A 19,631-nucleotide genomic window follows, 5' to 3' on the forward strand; every position below is an offset into this window, starting at 1 on the left:
TCTTCTTTTCCAGATTTTGGCGCGCTCTACCTTCCACATTTTTCACCCGATTCAAACTTCAAACTGCGGGCTTTCCCTCCCTTAACAAAAATTCCTAGCTTTCCCAGAATTCCAGGTTTTTCGGGAAATGTTCCCCATTCAAAATGAATTGGCCATTTTTAGAACTTCCACCATTTCCACATTTTCCAACCGATTCAAACCATTCCACCTTCAACACATTTCACCAATTTTGGAAATACCTTTTTTACAAGTTCCCAAAAAATTCCAGGATTTTCTATAATTCCTGATTTTTCAAAGCCCTATTTCCACCCTTTTATCTGGCGGCTACCCCTTCCACATTTTTCAACGCATTTCAACCGTCAAAATATTCCTCTCAATCAGGACAAACAAACACAGTTGTTTTTCGAACTGGAAAAATTCCCAGTTTTCTTGAAATTCCAGGAATTCCATAATAACATTTCTCAATTCAACATGTTACTACTTCAACATTTCTCGACCGATTTGAAAAATGTCAACACCAACCATTTCAACACATTCAGACCATTCAAGTTTTTCTAAAAAAAATCCCGCTTTTCCTGAAATTCCCAAATGTTTCCTGAAATTTCCATTGAAATGAATGGGACATTCTTAAAAGTTCCACAATTCCCACATTCTTCAGGCCGATATTATCGGCCGATAAATGCTTTAAAATGTAATAACGGAAATTATCTGTATCGTTTTTTTTATTCTTGGTATGATTTTTATTTTATTTTTTTTTAATTAAATCAACATAAAAAACACAAGATACACTTACAATTAGTGCACCAACCCAAAAAACCTCCCTCCCCCATTTATACTCATTCACACAAAAGAGTTGTTTCTTTCTGTTATTAATATTCTGCTTCCTACATTATATATCAATATATATCAATACAGTCTGCAAGGGATACAGTCCGTAAGCACACATGATTGTGCGTGCTGCTGGTCCACTAATAGTACTAACCTTTAACAGTTAATTTTACTCATTTTCATTAATTACTAGTTTCTATGTAACTGTTTTTATATTGTTTTACTTTCTTTTTTATTCAAGAAAATGTTTTTAATTGATTTATCTTATTTTATTTTATTATTTTCTTCACCATACCTGGTTGTCCAATTTAGGCATAATAATGTGTTAATTCCACGACTGTATATATCGGTTGATATCGGTATCGGTAATTAAAGAGTTGGACAATACCGGAATATTGGATATCGGCAAAAAGCTATTATCGGACATCCCTAATTCAAACCATTCCAACATCAACACATTCCACTAATCCTGGACATTCAAACTAACACTTTCCCAAGTTCCAAACCAAATTCCAGGTTTCCGGGAAATTCAAACCATTCCAACATTCACACCATTTCAGCATTTAAACGATTTCAACATTCAAATTATTCATACTTTTTCCAGGAGACTCCCGAATTTCAGTGCCTCTCCCGAAAATCTCCCGGGACAACCATTCTCCCGAATTTCTCCCAATTTCCAGCCGGACTTAAGGCACGCCCCCTCCAGGTCCGTGCGGACCTGAGAGAGGACAGCCTGTCGTCACGTCCGCTTGGCCAACCAAAAAGTAACTACAGAACACTACATGTTCTGTGGTTACTTTTTGGTTGGCCAACGGTTTACGTTTTATTGCGCACCCTGACGGCAAGTGTGGGAGTCGGTTCTGAAGTATGAAGTAAAGAGACGTAACTTCGTCACCTCGCCTGGTTATTGACTCCAACCCAGAATATTACACTGCCCATACCTATGCTCCTTCAAAGGCTGTGCTACTGGCTGCAAAGCATTGCACTTTCAAATACAACAATGAGTAGAGGAGTGTTATGTGTGTATATGTGTAAATAAATGAACACTGAAATTCAAGTATTTATTTTATTTATTTATTTATATATATATATATATATATATATATATATATATATATATATATATATATATATATATATATATATATATATATATATATATATATATATATATATATATAATAAAATACATATATATATATATATATATAATAAAATACATATATATATATAGCTAAAATTCACTGAAAGTCAAGTATTTATGTATATATATATATATATATAAAATTGTAGCTATATATATATATATATATATATATATATATATATATATATATATATATATATATATAAATACATAGATATATGTATATATATATATAAATAAATAAATACTTGACTTTCAGTGAATTCTAGCTATATATATATATATATATATATATATATATATATATATATATATATATATATATAAGAAATACTTGAATTTCAGTAATTTCTAGCTTTAAATATACTCCTCCCCGGCCCCGCCCACCCCAAACCCCCATCCTCCCCCCAAATCTCCCGAATTTGGAGGTCTCAAGGTTGGCAAGTATGAATCATTTCAGCATTTCTACATTCCAACTATTTTAACATTCATTCTGTCAGCATTTCAGTTGAACTTCAGCATTGGAGCGTTCACACGCATTTCCTTCAGTAATTGCCTCTCCTAATGACATGTACATTTACTCTCGAGTTGAAATATAATCCTGCTCCTGTTTGATATCAATTGCAAGCTTAGTTAAATAAATGTATCACATATAAATCATTCACCACTGCAAGAGATCTATTTGTTACACACACTAAAATAGTAATGTTCGAGTGCAGAAACTAAAAGGAACTATCAGTAATTGTTGAGACACGGAGAAAGGGTTAAAAAAAAAAAAACTACCGTATTTTCCGCACGATAAGGCGCACCTAAAAACCTCAAATTTTCTCAAAAGCTGACAGTGCGCCTTATAATCCAGTGCGCCTTATATATGGACCAATTTTGAGCCACAACAGGTATCGCAACCCCAGCCTCTACTGTAGCGTCTATTCTATGCGCCTTATAATGCGGTGCGCCTTATATTAGACTTAGACTTCCTTTTTATTGTCATTCAAATTTGAACTTTACAGCACAGATAAGAATGCAATTTCGTTACATAAGCTCATGGTAGTGCAGGATAAAAAAGCAATAAGGTGCATATAAATAAATAAATAAATATATATAAATAATATATATAATATATATATTAAATAAATAAATAAATAGATTACTGTACAGATAAATATATTGCACTTTTTCACATAGTTGAGGGGATAATTTAATTATGATGCGTTCTAGAGTCTTATGGCCTGAGGGAAGAAGCTGTTACAGAACCTATAGGTTCTGCTACGGAGGCTGCGGAACCTCTTTCTAGAGTCCAGCAGTGAAAACAGTCCTTGGTGGGGGTGGGAGGAGTCTTTGCAGATTTTCTGAGCCCTGGTCAGGCAGCGGCTTTTTGCGATCTCCTGGATAGAGAAGAGGAGTCCTGATGATCTTATATATGAACAAAGTTTTAAAATAGGCCATTCATTGAAGGTGCGCCTTATAATCCGGTGCGCCTTATAGTGCGGAAAAAACGGTACGTACCTACATGGCGTCCCTGCTTCAAATGTATTTAAAATCTCGCCTCCTCCTTGTGAACCCTATATTGTGAATTGACTCATCTTGTGAGATGAGTGTATGGTCACACCCCTAAAGAGCAGTTCTAAAACCACTACTATGATTGCCTGTTGTTTTGGAAATCAATAAAACCATATGGCTTTTTGTACTGTTTTCTCAAAGCTGTATCCATCCATCCATTTTCTACCGCTTATTCCCTTCGGGGTCGCGGGGTGCGCTGGAGCCTATCTCAGCTACAATCGGGCGGAAGGCGGGGTACACCCTGGACAAGTCGCCACCTCATCGCAGGGCCAACACAGATAGACAGACAACATTCACACTCACATTCACACACTAGGGCCAATTTAGTGTTGCCAATCAACTTATCCCCAGGTGCATGTCTTTGGAGGTGGGAGGAAGCCGGAGTACCCAGAGGGAACCCACGCAGTCACGGGGAGAACATGCAAACTCCACACAGAAAGATCCCGAGGCCAGGATTGAACTCACGACTACTCAGGACCTTCGTATTGTGAGGCAGACGCACTAACCCCTCTTCCACCGTGCTGCCCAAAGCTGTATCATGTAAACAAAACAAACATCTATTGGTATGATGCATTTTACACCATTGTAAACTTCAATACACCGACAACAAACGAGTTATTAGAAAACAAAACAAAAAGCTGCAGATCCATGAGCAGCGAGTGACATGTGGTCAAGGCAGACAGGCAAGACTCATTCAGGATTGAAAGAAAAAATGGGAAATGCATTATACTTGTACGGCGCTTTTCTACTTTTGGAGGTACTCAAAGCCCTTTGACACTATTTCCACTTATACACACATTAATGGCGGGGGCTGCCATGCAAGGCCCTAACCACGACCCATCAGGAGCAAGGGTGAAGTGTAGTCACCTAGTGTTGTCCCGATACCAATATTTTGGTACCCAGTACCAAAATTACTTTGGTACTTTTCTAAATAAAGGGGACCACAAAAAAATTGCATTATTGGCTTTATTGGTTGGGAGCCTGGTTAATAGGGGAGGAGTATATTTACAGCTAGAATTCACCAAGTCAAGTATTTCATATACTGTTATATATATATATATATATACCGTATTTTCCGCACCATAAGGCGCCCTGGGTTATAAGCCGCGCCTTCAATGAACGGCATATTTCAAAACTTTGTCCACCTATAAGCCGCCCCGTGTTGTAAGCCGCATCTAACTGCGCTAAAGGAATGTCAAAAAAACAGTCAAATAGGTCAGTCAAACTTTAATAATATATTAAAACCAGCGTGATGTGGGCGCGCATGGAATCGTATATCAACATGGACGGAGCTGCGTGAAAAAAGCCACCCGGCCTCTTCGCGTAAACTTAAACTTACCTTAACCACTCGCTCATCTTTTCTTCATCCATCCCTTCGAGTTAGCTTTTATGATGACGCCGGCTGGAAAGGTCTCTTTTGGCAAGGTCTTCCTTTTGAATATCACCATGGGTGGAAGTTTCTGGCCATTAGCATGGCAAGCTAGAACCACAGTGAAGGATGACTTCTCATTCCCTGTGGTGCGAATATTCACCGTACGTGCTCCCGTTGTATCCACAGTGCGGTTCACAGGAATATCAAAAGTCAGTGGAACCTCGTCCATGTTGATAATGTTCTCTGGCCGGATCTTTTTTTCAGCTATCTTGTTTTTACAATATGCACGGAAAGTAGCCAGCTTTTCTTGAAAGTCTTTAGGCAGTTGCTGTGAAATAGTAATCCGTGTGCGGATGGAGAGATTGCGTCTTTTCATGAACCGGATCCCTGTCGCATAGTAGGAGCCATTTTGTGGTCTTTACAGATGTAAACACACAAAGGAAATGAAACGTACGGTAATATCCGCGTGCTTTTTCTTCTTCTACGCGGGCGGGTGGTTGCTTACAGTAGAAGAAGAAGCGCTTCCTGTTCTATGGGGGCGGGTGCTTACCTTGGCGGTTGCTTGCGTAGAAGAAGAAGCACTTCCTCTTCTACGGGGAAAAAAGATGGCGGCTGTTTACCGTAGTTGCGAGACCGAAACTTTATGAAAATGAATCTTAATATTAATCCATATATAAAGCGCACCGGGTTAAAAGCCGCACTGTCAGCTTTTGAGTAAATTTGTGGTTTTTAGGTGCGGCTAATAGTGCGGAAAATACGGTATATATATATATATATATATATATATACACATATATATATATATATATATATATATAAGAAATACTTGACTTTCAGTGAATTTTAGCTATAAATATATATTTATTTTATTATATATATATATATATATATATATATATATATATATATATATAAAATAAAAACTTGAATTTCAGTGTTCATTTATTTACACATATACACACACATAACACTCATCTACTCATTGTTGAGTTAAGGATTGAATTGTCCATCCTTGTTCTATTCTCTGTCACTATTTTTCGAACCATGCTGAACACACTCTCTGATGATGCATTGCTGTGTGGCACGCACAAAAGTGCTTTCATCAAATGCACTAGATGGCAGTATTGTCCTGTTTAAGAGTGTCACAACATTGCTGTTTACGGCAGACGAACTGCTTTACGGTAGAAAAAATGTGACTGTTTTCGAGAGAGGCGCTGAATTTCGGGAGTCTCCCGGAAAATCCGGGAGGGTTGGCAAGCAGTGTTGGGTTGGTTACTGAAAACCAGTAACTAGTTACAGTTACTAGTTACTTTATTTCAAAAGTAACTCAGTTACTAACTCAGTTACTTACACCAAAAAGTAATGCGTTACTGTGAAAAGTAACTATTTAGTTACATCTTTTTTTCTTCTTTTTTTTTTTTAAAGCTCCCATTAATGCCCTTTTTGCCTTCATTTCAGTACTGTTATTGCACTGGAGAATAATACAATCTGTTGATCAACTTGACATACATTTTTATTTTCCTTTTAACATAATTAATGAAAAACAGTGCAACATAAAAAGGCATTCCTCCTTTCTTTAAACTTGGACCAATGACCATGAATAAAAAACAAGCTAAAGTGCAACATAAGAAGGCACATCATCTTCCTTGAAACATAAAGCCTGACATCTGGAGTGATGCTGCTGTCTTCCACATTTGGAGCCATGGATTGTAGAATCCTTGTTTTCAGTGGCAGGATCATTGACACAGATGGTGAAGTTTCAGTGCTCAGTAGTAATGGAACACTTTTGAGGGGTTTAAGCACCTGGAGGACCTCACCTGCCACTCTCACATCATCATCAGACAGGGTGACATTTGTCTTCAGGGTGTTGTGGGTCAATGCAGAGTATATAGCTGCCTGCTGCTCCAACATATCATAAGTGGAGTTCCACCTCGTTGGGACATCATGTATGAGCAGGCAGCTTTAGCATTTTTTGCTTTGTCTTAAGCACATGAGCAGCTGTTGTGCTTGGGTGGAAGTAAGAAACCTTCCTGATCCTCCCAAAGAGGCGCTCCATCCTATTGACTGAGATTCCCTTCTGTGATGCCAAATTCACTACATGTGCAAAGCACCTATCTGTGGTCCCAGTCCTGCCTCATTCTCTGTAATTATTTGATTTTTGGCATTATCACGTGTGACTGGGATATCTTTATCTTCCATTCCTCCACTGCTTGTGTCAGTACCTGCGCAAGGTGACTCTCGTAGAGGGGGCGTGTCTTCTCATCTCCCAGTCTGCTGTGATGAAGTGAGCGCTTATAGTTCCGCTGGACGTCCACCCGTCATGAGCGCAACAGATGATGCTCGGGATAGTTCATCCACAACTTATTTCTTCTCCTGCTCATAAAGATCTGGCACAATCTTATTGCTGAAGTGGGTGCGCGACGGGATGTCGTAACGTGGTTCAAGCACGTTCAGCATGTGTTTAAAACCCTCGTTTTGCACAACCGAGTCTGCACTTATAAACACACCGATTCAATGGCGGGGGCATTCAAGCTCCTCCGTTACTCCGCTCGCCATGACCACGCTGTGTGTGGACTGAACGTGCCAACAACTTTTTTTTTTGTTTCATATATCAAACCGCGGATCACGTGATCCGCGGTTTGATATATGAAACAAAAAAAACTTGTGTGCCTCATCCCCTCCCCACACCCACACCCACACACACATAGACCGCGCCTCTTTTCTTCTCTCCGGCTTGTGACAGAGGAAGATTCAGAAGAACGACACCGCAGCGCTTCTGTTTCTAGCCGATACTACATCAAAAGTAACATAAAATAACGCAGTAACGCATCATGTAGTAACGGTAACTAAATTACTGAATAAAAAAAAAAAACGCGTTAGATTACTAGTTACCGCCGAAACTAACGGCGTTACAGTAACGCGTTACTTTGTAACGCGTTAGTCCCAACACTGTTGGCAAGTATGGGGTACATTAAAACATATGTTTCTTATTGCAAGTTTGTCCTTAAATAAAATAGTGAACATACAAGACAACTTGTCTTTTATTACCGTACTTCCCGCACTATAAGGCGCACCTAAAAACCTCCAATTTTCTCAAAAGCTGACAGTGCGCCTTATAATCCGGTGCGCCTTATATATGGACAAATATTGAGCCACAACAGGTCTCGCAACTACGGGATGCATAACATAACCCCAGCCTCTACTGTAGCGCCTTATAATGCGGTGCGCCTTATATATGAACAAAGTGTTACGGCGCACGCGCAGTCTACTTCTCCCTCCTCTGCGGGAGCACTTGGAGGAGCCGTTGACAGCGCGTTCGAACACGCCCCTGCTCGCGTTGAGCGCAGCACGCCCACGCAGCACGCCCACGCAGCGACAAGCCTGCACACCTGCGACTGATGAGGGCGAGATCAATAAAGGACCAGTGGACCCAAGGATCGTCGCGGGAACTTAGTTTTCTCATGGTGTACCGTAAGCAACAAGCTTTATGCTCGATTCATGTTTCCTCTCCGTGCCTTGATTTGTCCCTTGTCTTCTCCCGTGTCCCCGCAGTACCCTCCGTCGCCTGTAAAGTGAGCTGTGCGTCTCACTTTCGCCTGGATCTCCCTCTGGACTCTGACTGCCTCCTTCGTTCCTAGACCTTTCTCTCGCCCCTGGATTCTGACGCCTAACTCTCGCCCCGGATCATCTACCTGCCTCTTGGACCCCTTTTTCCTTGCCCTCTTTGGACTTGTCTGCTCCCTCATCCAACAGAACGGTAATACACAACAGCTAACTACACACATAGTCTAACACCACTCACTCTAGGGTTTTGTCACACACTCCATTTCATTAGTTTAGTTTATATTAGTATTGTTTGTTATTATTATATATATTGAATATACAATATATATATATATATATATATATATATATATATATATATATATAATAAATAATTGTACATACCGCCCCCTGGTGTCTGTTTGCCGTCACCTCCCCTCAGTAAAACACAACACAAAGTTTTGAAATAGGCCATTCATTGAAGGTGCGCCTTATAATCCGGTGCGCCTAATAGTGCGGAAAATACGGTAGTAAGGAAGCAAACAAAGGCTCCTAATTTAGCTGCTGACATATGCAGTAACATATTGTGTCATTTTCCATTCTATTATTTTGTCAACATTATTAAGGACAAGTGGTAGAAAATGAATTATTAATCTACTTGTTCATTTACTGTTAACATCTGCTTAATTTCTCTTTTAACATGTTATATCTACACTTCTGTTAAAATGTAATAATCACTTATTCTTCTGTTGTTTGATACTTTACATTAGTTGGGTATCAATCCGATACCAAGTCGTTACAGGATCATACAAAGTCCTCATGTGTCCAGGTGTGGAAACACTGATCATCTTAATGATTTCTCACAATAAATATATATAGAAACAGATAAATATCAATATGCAACACTTTATTTTTATATGTTCCCTAAGTGCACATTTTTCAAATTGAACATTTTCAAATGATCACTTCTAAGACAGTCTTGTGAAATCACAATATCCCATTTTAACTAGCTAGCCACTAACATTTTTATAAAAGAGGAGAAAACACGAAAAAAATGAAAATTAAATTTTGAAACATAGTTTATCTTCAATTTCGACTCTTTAAAATTCAAAATTCCAACCGAAAAAAAGAAGAGAAAAACTAGCTAATTCGAATCTTTTTGAGAAAAAAAAATAAAAAAATTATGGAACATCATTACTAATTTTTCCTGATTAAGATTAATTTTAAAATTTTGATGACATGTTTTAAATAGGTTAAAATCCAATCTGCACTTTGTTAGAATATATAACAAATTGGACCAAGCTCTATTTCTAACAAAGACAAATCATTATTTTTTCTAGATTTTCCAGAACAAAAATTTTAAAAGAAACTCAAAAGACTTTGAAATAAGATTTAAATTTGATTCTACAGATTTTCTAGATTTGCCAGAATACATTTTTTGAATTTTAATCATAATAAGTTTGAAGAAATATTTCACAAATATTCTTCGTCGAAAAAACAGAAGCTAAAATGAAGAATTAAATTAAAATGTATTTATTATTCTTCACAATAAAAAAAATACATTTACTTGAACATTGATTTAAATTGTCAGGAAAGAAGAGGAAGGAATTAAAAAAATAAAAAGGTATGTGTTTAAAAATCCTAAAATAATTTTTAAGGTTGAATTTTCTCTAAAATTGTCTTTCTGAAATTTATAAGAAGCAAAGTAAAAAAATTAATTTATTTATTTAAACAAGTGAAGACCAAGTCTTTAAAATATTTTCTTGGATTTTCAAATTCTATTTGAGTTTTGTCTCTCTTAGAATTAAAAATGTCGAGTAAAGCGAGACCAGCTTGCTAGTAAATAAATACAATTTAAAAATAGAGGCAGCTCACTGGTAAGTGCTGCTATTTGAGCTATTTTTAGAACAGGCCAGCGGGCTACTCATCTGGTCCTTACGGGCGACCTGGTGCCCGCGGGCACCGCGTTGGTGACCCCTGATATACAGGAACACATTTACGCCCTACTGTGGATTGAATCACATCAACAGTGTACAAAACGGGTTATCTTCTGGCGCATTTAAAAATCACTTAAAAAACACACCAGCAATTAAAACATGCTGTATCTTATGTGGTACTGTCAAAATAAAAATTGCAAAAAAAGGGAAACAAAAAAAAATTGAACTGACAATTAGTAGGACCTATTCGACGCCGTATAAGCCGGTGGTACCCCTCGTCGTCGGCTTATTCCAGTGGAAGTGGCAAGCATTTCATCGCCAGAACAGCTGAGCTCGCTTCCGGGGTTGGCCGACATCGTCTCACAAGACGTGGTTTCTCTTTAAATATCCTTCTTGAAAATGCCTTGCAAATATATATCTGTCACCTAATCTACGTTTTGTTCTCCTTCTCTACTATCCCGGTCTGGCTACGGCGCAACACTTTCTGCTTCCTGCTAAATTGAACCTTGTGAATGGATACTCACTTTGGAATGACAAGTGAGTATCCAATCACAGTCTTGTTAACAGCAGGCTACCTAGATAGGCAACTGTCAACAACTTGTGTTCTGATTGGCTATCGCAACTGTCTATCAACTGTATGTGTTCTCAAATTCATCCGTTAACGGTCCCGATGAGTATCCAATCACAGGACACGTAAATGTCACCTTCAACCTTAAGCCATCTAGAACAGTGGTCCCCAACCACCGGTCCATGGTTAGATTGTTACCGGGCCGCACAAGAAATTAAAAAAATTAAAAAATGTTTTGTTTTTTTATTAAATCAACATAAAAAACACAAGATACACTTACAATTAGTGCACCAACCCAAAAAACCTTCCTCCCCCATTTACACTCATTCACACAAAAGGGTTGTTTCTTTCTGTTATTAATATTCTGGTTCTTACATTATATATCAATATATATCAATACAGTCTGCAGGAATACAGTCCGTAAGCATTGTTGATTCTGAAGGCCCCGGGCAGATTTGGTACAGCATGGCAACATAAGCTAGCTGAATTCTGATTGGATACAAACTAAAACTAAAAACAGCAGCACTGGAAGGAGCATAATATGACATGAAGAGAATATGAATACTTTTAGATATTTAGGGAAAGTAAAAAAAAATAAAAAAAATTGTATCTTTAATTATGATTTGTGGTTATTTTAGGCCAGCAAAGAAGGACTTGCTGGCCCACCACTGAAGTGTCTTGCTCAAGGACACAACGGTCATGGCTAAGATGGCGAAAGCTGGGATCGAACCCGGAACCCTCAAGTTGCTGGCACGGCCACTCTCCGACCCGAGCCACGCCGTCCCCAATGATGCTACCAAAAATAAATACTAATATTTGACGTGTTATGAATGAAATTAAGGATTATTAAAAAAATATATTTTACATTTTGAATGTGAGTGTGAATGTGGTCTGTCTATCTGTGTTGGCCCTGCGATTAGGTGGCGACTTGTCCAGGGTGTACCCCGCCTTCCGCCCGGATGCAGCTGAGATACGCTCCAGCACCCCCCGCGACCCAAAAGGGACAAGCGGTAAAAAAATGGATGGATGGATAAACAAAACCGATAAAATACAAGACATGGCACAATCCTTCATAGAGACCTTTGAAACTAAAAGAAATAAGGAGGAATTGTATGGCTTTTAAGGCCAAGCTTCTCATTGGAGAAAGATAAACGCATGGACTTGTTATATAAATAAAGATAAGACCACAAATGGTTTTCATTTGTTTTAAACAACATTTTTTTTACTTAAAAGTGATTTTTTTGTTGTTGTTGTTGTTGCAACCTGTCTTAATTTTAGCGCACACAAATTAGACAATAATGTTAAACCGGGGCTCTTTAGCGCCGTCCTAGTGGCTCCTTGGAGCTTTTTCAAAAATGGAAAAAGGTGAGAGAAAAATATGTTGTTTTAATATATTTTCTGTAGGGAGGACAAACATGACACAAACTAATTGTTAGAAATCCCACTGTTTATATTAAACATGCTTCACTGATGACAGCCTTTGGCCAGCGCCGTTTTGTCCTACTAATTTCTGCTGTGCTTGAACTCACCATAGTTTGTTTACTTTCTGCTAGAGAAAGACCTGTTTTATGCTACTCCTTCTTTGTCTCATTTTGTCCACCAAACGTTTTATGCTGTGTGTGAATGCACAAAGGCGAGCTTTTGTTGATGTTATTGACTAGCGTGGAGTGCTAATAATCCACGCTAACATGCTATTTAGGCTAGCTGTATGAACATATTGCATCATTACGCCTCGTTTGTAGCTATATTTGAGCTCATTTAATTTCCTTTACTAATGTCCACTGTGTATTTAATTTATATTTGCATGTCTCACTCATTATCTGTATGTTAAAGTTAAGGCTGCATTTCTGATTGTGTGCCATGTTGTTCCAGACCACAGCAAACCTTACCCAGCTTGCAAAGATTGTTATAAATCCATTATAATTGATTGCCAAATCCTTTTAACTTGGGCACACTCATCTTTACCTTTACCATTTCCAGGAGTTATCTCACCCTCTGAGACACTTACTTACATAACACTTATATAAGGCTCCAGACAGATTAGTTTTTTTGTATTTTTGGTCCAATATAGCTCTTTCAACATGTTGGGTCACCTGTGTTAAACTGTCTTATGTCACTGAATCATAGCTGTCATATTGTATCACATAATACCGCCTCCTGCTGGCTGAAATTAAGAACTACTGCACGGCACTCTGTTAAGATTGCAAAACAATAAATGACATCAAAATAAATTAATAAACAATAATGGTTTCCTAAGCCGTAGACGTTATGTCTTAGAGTTGAAGAAGGGCAGTATTTAATTTAAAAGTGTCTTTTCTCATTGAGACGAGGAGTCTATTTTGCAAGAGGTTGTTTACACGCTGCAGTTTGCTTTTACACCACTAGATAGTGCCAAAGTCACATCTTAGCTTCTGGTGCCGCCCAGAAAGTGATTTTGTTGGTGGTATAAATGGCTTAAATCACTACTGTATGGATATATAAAGCTGAAGAATGGACTCTAATGCTGCTGTCAAATAGATGTAATTTAGGAAATATAATGATCATGTACAAAAATAGTCACCTAAATGCAGGTGTTTATTTGATTGTATTTATATTTATTGACACTCCTGCAGTAAAGTACTCTTTGGCTGTGTTTTAGGCTTTTTGTGGCTATGCAACCATGACACATTTACGGTAATAAAAAAGGCTATAAATTATTATATATTTGATCATTATTATCAACATTTCAGCTATATATATATATATATATATATATATATATATATATATATATATATATATATATAATTTGCAGATGTTGACCCAAATAAGAAAAATAATGTTCATGTGAAATTCAGGTGATGCATATGCAAATGTGATTAGGCACAAATAAACAATCTAATGCGATAAGTATCAAAATTAGGTCTATAAAAATATAGCAGCATTTAACATTATGCACATAATGACTAGTTGTAGTTGTATAACATTGTTGTCTTTTTTCTTTAGTTAAAGATGATGTTTGCAAAACATAAATATTACAAATTAATAAAAAAAAATCTATTTTCAATTTGCATGTTGTACCTAATACAGTGGCCCGTTTTTTAAGAGTATGTGGGATTAATACATTTAAATGTAATACAGTGAACTTGAATTAGCATTGGTGTTTTTAAGTTAATTTTTATTATTTATTTATTTTTAATATTTTTTATTTTATTTATTTATTTATTATTAAATCAACATAAAAAAACACAAGATACACTTACAGTTAGTGCACTAACCCAAAAACCCTCCCTCCCTCCCTCATTCTAACTCATTCACACAAAAAGGTTATTTCCTTCTGTTATTTATTTATTTTTTAAATAAAGGACATTATCTTCACCAGACCAGGTTGTCAATGAAATTAGATTGTTTAAATGGTTCTTAAGTGAATTATTGTCAATCCAGAACATATAGTAAAAACTGTTTTTTTTTAATCAAGTCTGTGAATACATCAACTAGTAATTAAAGCAACATTATGCAAAAACAATGTAAAATATTGGTCACCTGCAGAAATTGGACGGTCTGATTTTCATTTGACTGATCGTACAATCCAATGAAATGTATTAATTTGAGTCAAATTAATTAAATTCCGACCCCGTCCGCCCTTGAATGGCGCAGGGAGTAAAAAAGAAAGACGTTTTTTTTTTTTTTTTTTAAGGGCAAACAGCATTTTGGGCCCCTTAAGCCGCGACAGGACAATATTTGCCCAGGCTACAATACCATTTTCCCTGGGCTTTGGAGCTGTTGTTTGAGCGGGTGGAGGCCTTGACAGGCTTGCTCCGAGGTGTGACCCCACCCCACCCCACCCCCTCGCCCTTCTGGGGGACGCCTGCCGCATATAAATAAAAGATTACAGTGGAAAAATCAATTTCTGAACAAACTCATTAAAAATGCCCCTGCGCCTTAAATGATTCTCATTTCCTTCCATTCAACCTGTTAGCGGCCCCCTCCTCCGACCCCTCCTCTTCCCCTGGTGGTAATTACTTGCACAAGTCGCTTTTCGCCCTTTGATTTGCGGCGTTTCACAAATGAAGGTTAAGTTTGTTTAACCGTGCTGGATTTGCCAGCCATGTTAAAGCATATAATGTGGCAGGCCTCTGGTTTCTCCAGCACACTAGGACCGCTGCGACCCCCCCCCTACCCCTCAAGCCCCTGCTTGCCGACGCCACTCTGCATCTTGAAGGTGGAAGGGGGCACAGGGTCCAAGGTGAAGGCTTATTGGACGGCGCTCTGGAGCCATTGATTAAAAAGAAAGGGGACGAGTAAGTTGTTCAAAATCGCCTCGTCTTTGCCCTGATGGAAGGGACGGGACGCGGGTCGGGTTTATTTGTGGCTCTAGTCAAGGTCTTCGTCGCCACAACGTGCAAACACAATGCTATTGCATGCAGGGGGGGGCGGAAAAAAAGGAATAGACACACAATAACAGTGAAAGGGAGCATGTTTTCTTGCTTCACAGCGTTGATCGATTCCTCGCAAAAAGTCACGGAAGCTAAGGTGAACGCCAATCGATCCCATTTCAAAACGTCTTCTCGCCAATCTCAGGACTTCACAATGGAGCCAAACAACATCCCACGCACTGTCCTCGTGTTGTTCTGTGTTATTTCTTCCAGCGCTGTAATTACAAGCCCCAAAACCAGTGAAGTTGGCACGTTGTGTAAATGGTAAATAAAAACAGAATACAACGATTTGCTAATCCTTCTCAACCTATATTCAACTGAATAGATTGCAAAGACAAGATATTTAACGTTCGAACTGGAAAACTTTGTTTTTTTGGGGGCAAATATAAGCCCATTTGGAATTTGATGCCTGTAACGCGTTTCAAAAAAGCTGGCACCAGTGACAAAAAAGACAGAGAGTTGAGGAATGCTCACGGGCTAATTGGGAACAGGTGGGTGCCATGATCGGGTATAAAAGCAGCTCGCACGAAATGCTCTAGTCATTCACAAACAAGGATGGGGCGATCGTCACCACATTGTGAACAAATGCGTGAGCAAATTGTCGAACAGTTTAAGAACATTTCTCAACAAGCCATTGCAAAGAATTTAGGGATTTCACCATATAAGGTCTGTAATATCATCAAAAGGTTCAGAGAACCTGGAGAAATCACTGCACGTGACATTGAATGCCCATGACCTTGGATCCCTCAGGCGGTACTGCATTAAAAACCGACATCAGTGTGTAAAGGATATCACCACATGGGCTCAGGAACACGTCAGAAAACCACTATCAGTAACTACAGTTTGTCGCTACATCTGTAAGTGCAAGTTAAAACTCTACTATGTAAAGCGAAAGCCATTTATCAACAACACCCAGAAACGCTGTCGGCTTCGCTGGGCCCGAGCTCATCTAAGATGGACTGATGCAAAGTGGAAAAGTGTTCTGTGGTCTGACGAGTCCACATTTCAAATTGTTTTAGGAAACTGTGGATGTTGTGTCCTTCGGAACAAAGAGGAAAAGAACCATCCGGTTTTGTTATAGGCACAAAGTTGAAAAGCCAGCATCTGTGATGGTATGAGGGTGTATTAGTGCCCAAGGCATGGGTAACTTACACATCTGTGAAGGCGCCATTAATGCTGAAAGGTACATACAGGTTTTGGAGCAACATATGTTGCCATCCAAGCAACGTTATCATGGACGCCCCTGCTTATTTCAGCAAGACAATGCCAAGCCACGTGTTACAACAGCATGACTTCATAGTAAAAGAGTGCGGGTACTAGACTGGCCTGCCTGTAGTCCAGACCTGTCTCCCATTGAAAATGCGTGGCGCATTATGAAGCCTAAAATACCACAACGGAGACCCCGGACTTTTGAACAACTTAAGTTGTACATCAAGCAAGAATGGGAAAGAATTCCACCTAAAAAGCTTCAAAAATTGGTCTCCTCAGTTCCCAAACGTTTACTGAGTGTTGTTAAAAGGAAAGGCCATGTAACACAGTGGTGAACATGCCCCTGTGCCAACTTTTTTGCAATGTGTTGCTGCCATTACATTCCAAGTTAATGATTATTTGCAACAAAAATGAAGTTTCTCAGTTTGAACGTTAAGTATCTTGTCTTTGTAGTCCATTCAATTGAATATAAGTTGAAAAGGATTTGCAAATCATTGTATTCTGTTTTTATTTACGATTTACACAGCGTGCCAACTTCACTGGTTTTGGGTTTTGTACAATCTAAGGATGGTCTTCTCCAAAAATGTATGTACACTACCAAAAACCAAGAAAGCTTTTGTCATGTAACTTAAACATTCCTAACCAAAATACAGTCCTATAGCGAAGAGCCCACCAGTAGCTCACCAGAACCCCTCCACTAATGACACCATCGAATCAGTGGTCAACACATCCGTCACTCACTTGGGGAGCCGCCTGCTCTTCACCTCCATCTTCATCATCTTCCCACAGACCCTGGTGAGGACTAGGGCTGAATCCCTCACTCTGGAACCAGACTTCCAGACCAACAGACCACAGACTGTCAGGGTCCATCACCCTCAGCACTGGCTTGACTTCACACTACGGACCTTTGACTGAACTGCTAAACACCTCAGCTGTCATATTTTGTTTAAGTTTGTGGACCACATAGCAGTAGTAGCAAACATAGCCGAGTCTGAGTACAGAGAGGAGGTTGAACATCTGGTGGATTGGTGAAAAACTAACAAAAAGATGGTGGTGAACTTCCAGAAAGTCAGACACCTTCCTTTCCTCTTGCACAGTTGTGGAAATAGTCTTTAGCTTCATATATCTTGAGGTTCATCTACCAATTGACCTCACACTTACACTCCAGCATCTCTACTTCTTTAGGAAGCTGCGGTCGTGTTGGACCATGAAGCTCCGTCCTTAGGAACTTCTACAGATGTGTGGTGGAGAGCACCCTCAGTACCACCATCACAATGTGAAGAGATGAAGGCTCTGCAGAGAGTGGCCAAAGCTGCTCAGAAACCAGGATGTGCAGCTTTCCCACCATCACGGAATTCCACCCACCCTGCACACCCTTTCTTTGATCCCCTTGCCTCGGGCAGGAGGTTTCGTAGCATCCGGAGTCGGACCACCGGACTGAGGAACAGCTTCCTTCTGGAAGCTTTTAAAGGGGAGCTGCACTTTTTTTTTGGAATTTTGCCTATCGTTCACAATCATTATGAAAAAAAAAGCATTCTAAATATTAAATACATTTGATCAAAAGGAGCCTATAGGAGTCGCTCTATTCTGGTGTTCGGGTCTGTGGGACCCGTTTTCATTTTTTATTAAAAGAAAAATGATACAATTAATTAATTTTTCAAACTGAGACTCACTGACTTTGGCTCATTTTTCTGTGAAGAACATATATCAGAATACATATTTAATGACCACACACCATACGCCCCCCCTACACATTTCTATTACCTTATTTTTCGGAGGATAAGTCGCACCGGAGTATAAGTCGCACCTGCCGAAAATGCATAATAAAGAAGGAAAAAAACATATATAAGTTGCACTGGAGCCCAGCCAAACTATGAAAAAAACTGCGACTTATAGTCCGAAAAATACGGTACATATAATATATAATAATACATATAATAGAAGTGTGGAAATTGATGTTCTGTGTACCACACACACACACACACACACACACACACACACACACACACACACACACACACACACACACACACACACACACACACACACACACACACACACACACACACACACACACACACACACACACGCAGGCCGAGACAGGAGGAGGACAGAGTGTAGGTACACAGAACATCAGAGGGTCAAATGTGCGAGAAAATGAGAGCAGACAGTGTTGACAAACAATGTTGCAACCTCGTGTGGGAACCGTAGGTGCAGACACACAAAAGAAGAATCCCTGTGGAATGCGGAAACTGGCAGATAAATTCTCCGTCCAACGTTCGTATTGTTGTTCCTCAGCCAGCGTTTGCGGGTCTGATGGACCCGTTGCATTTTGTGGCTTTTAACGCCTCACAATCAAACACTATTATGTTAAAATACTGAACAGATGTTTATTGGGATAAGGTAAACATCTGTTGCAACATTGTTTGTCAACACTGTCTGCTCTCATTTTCTCGCACATTTGACCCTCTGATGTTCTGTGTACCTATACTCTGTCCTCCTCCTGTCTAGGCCTGCTGTGTGTGTGTGTGTGTGTATGTGTGTGTGGTACACAGAACATCACTTTCCAAACTTCTATTAGCCAGTGGACCCGGACATCTTATATGTAATTTAACGCCTCACAATCAAACACTTTTATGTTACAATACTGAACAGATGTTTACCTTATCCCAATAAAAATCTGTTCAGTATTTTAACATAAAAGTGTTTGATTGTGAGGCGTTAAAAGCCACAAAAAGCAACGGGTCCATCACACCCACAAACGCTGGTTGAGTAACAACAATATGAACATTAAACAAGAGTTAAAAAAAAACATCCAAACACCTCCATTAAGGTTTTATATACATGATGTAAGTATATATGTACATTTATAATAACTTTTAAAAGTTCACTGGTTTTACTCATTTAAAACACACGCGGCCAATTAATAAAAAAAAAAATGATCACAACGTTTGCGGATTTCTACCCAACGCAGACTTCAGGAGAGACAACAAACATAGTAAAACATCACTTACTGTACAAGGTCTGCTGTCATTAGAATGCTGACTGCTCG

The sequence above is a fragment of the Nerophis lumbriciformis genome, linkage group LG18 (genome assembly GCF_033978685.3).
Source record: "Nerophis lumbriciformis linkage group LG18, RoL_Nlum_v2.1, whole genome shotgun sequence".
NCBI classification, from domain to species: Eukaryota; Metazoa; Chordata; class Actinopteri; order Syngnathiformes; family Syngnathidae; genus Nerophis; species Nerophis lumbriciformis.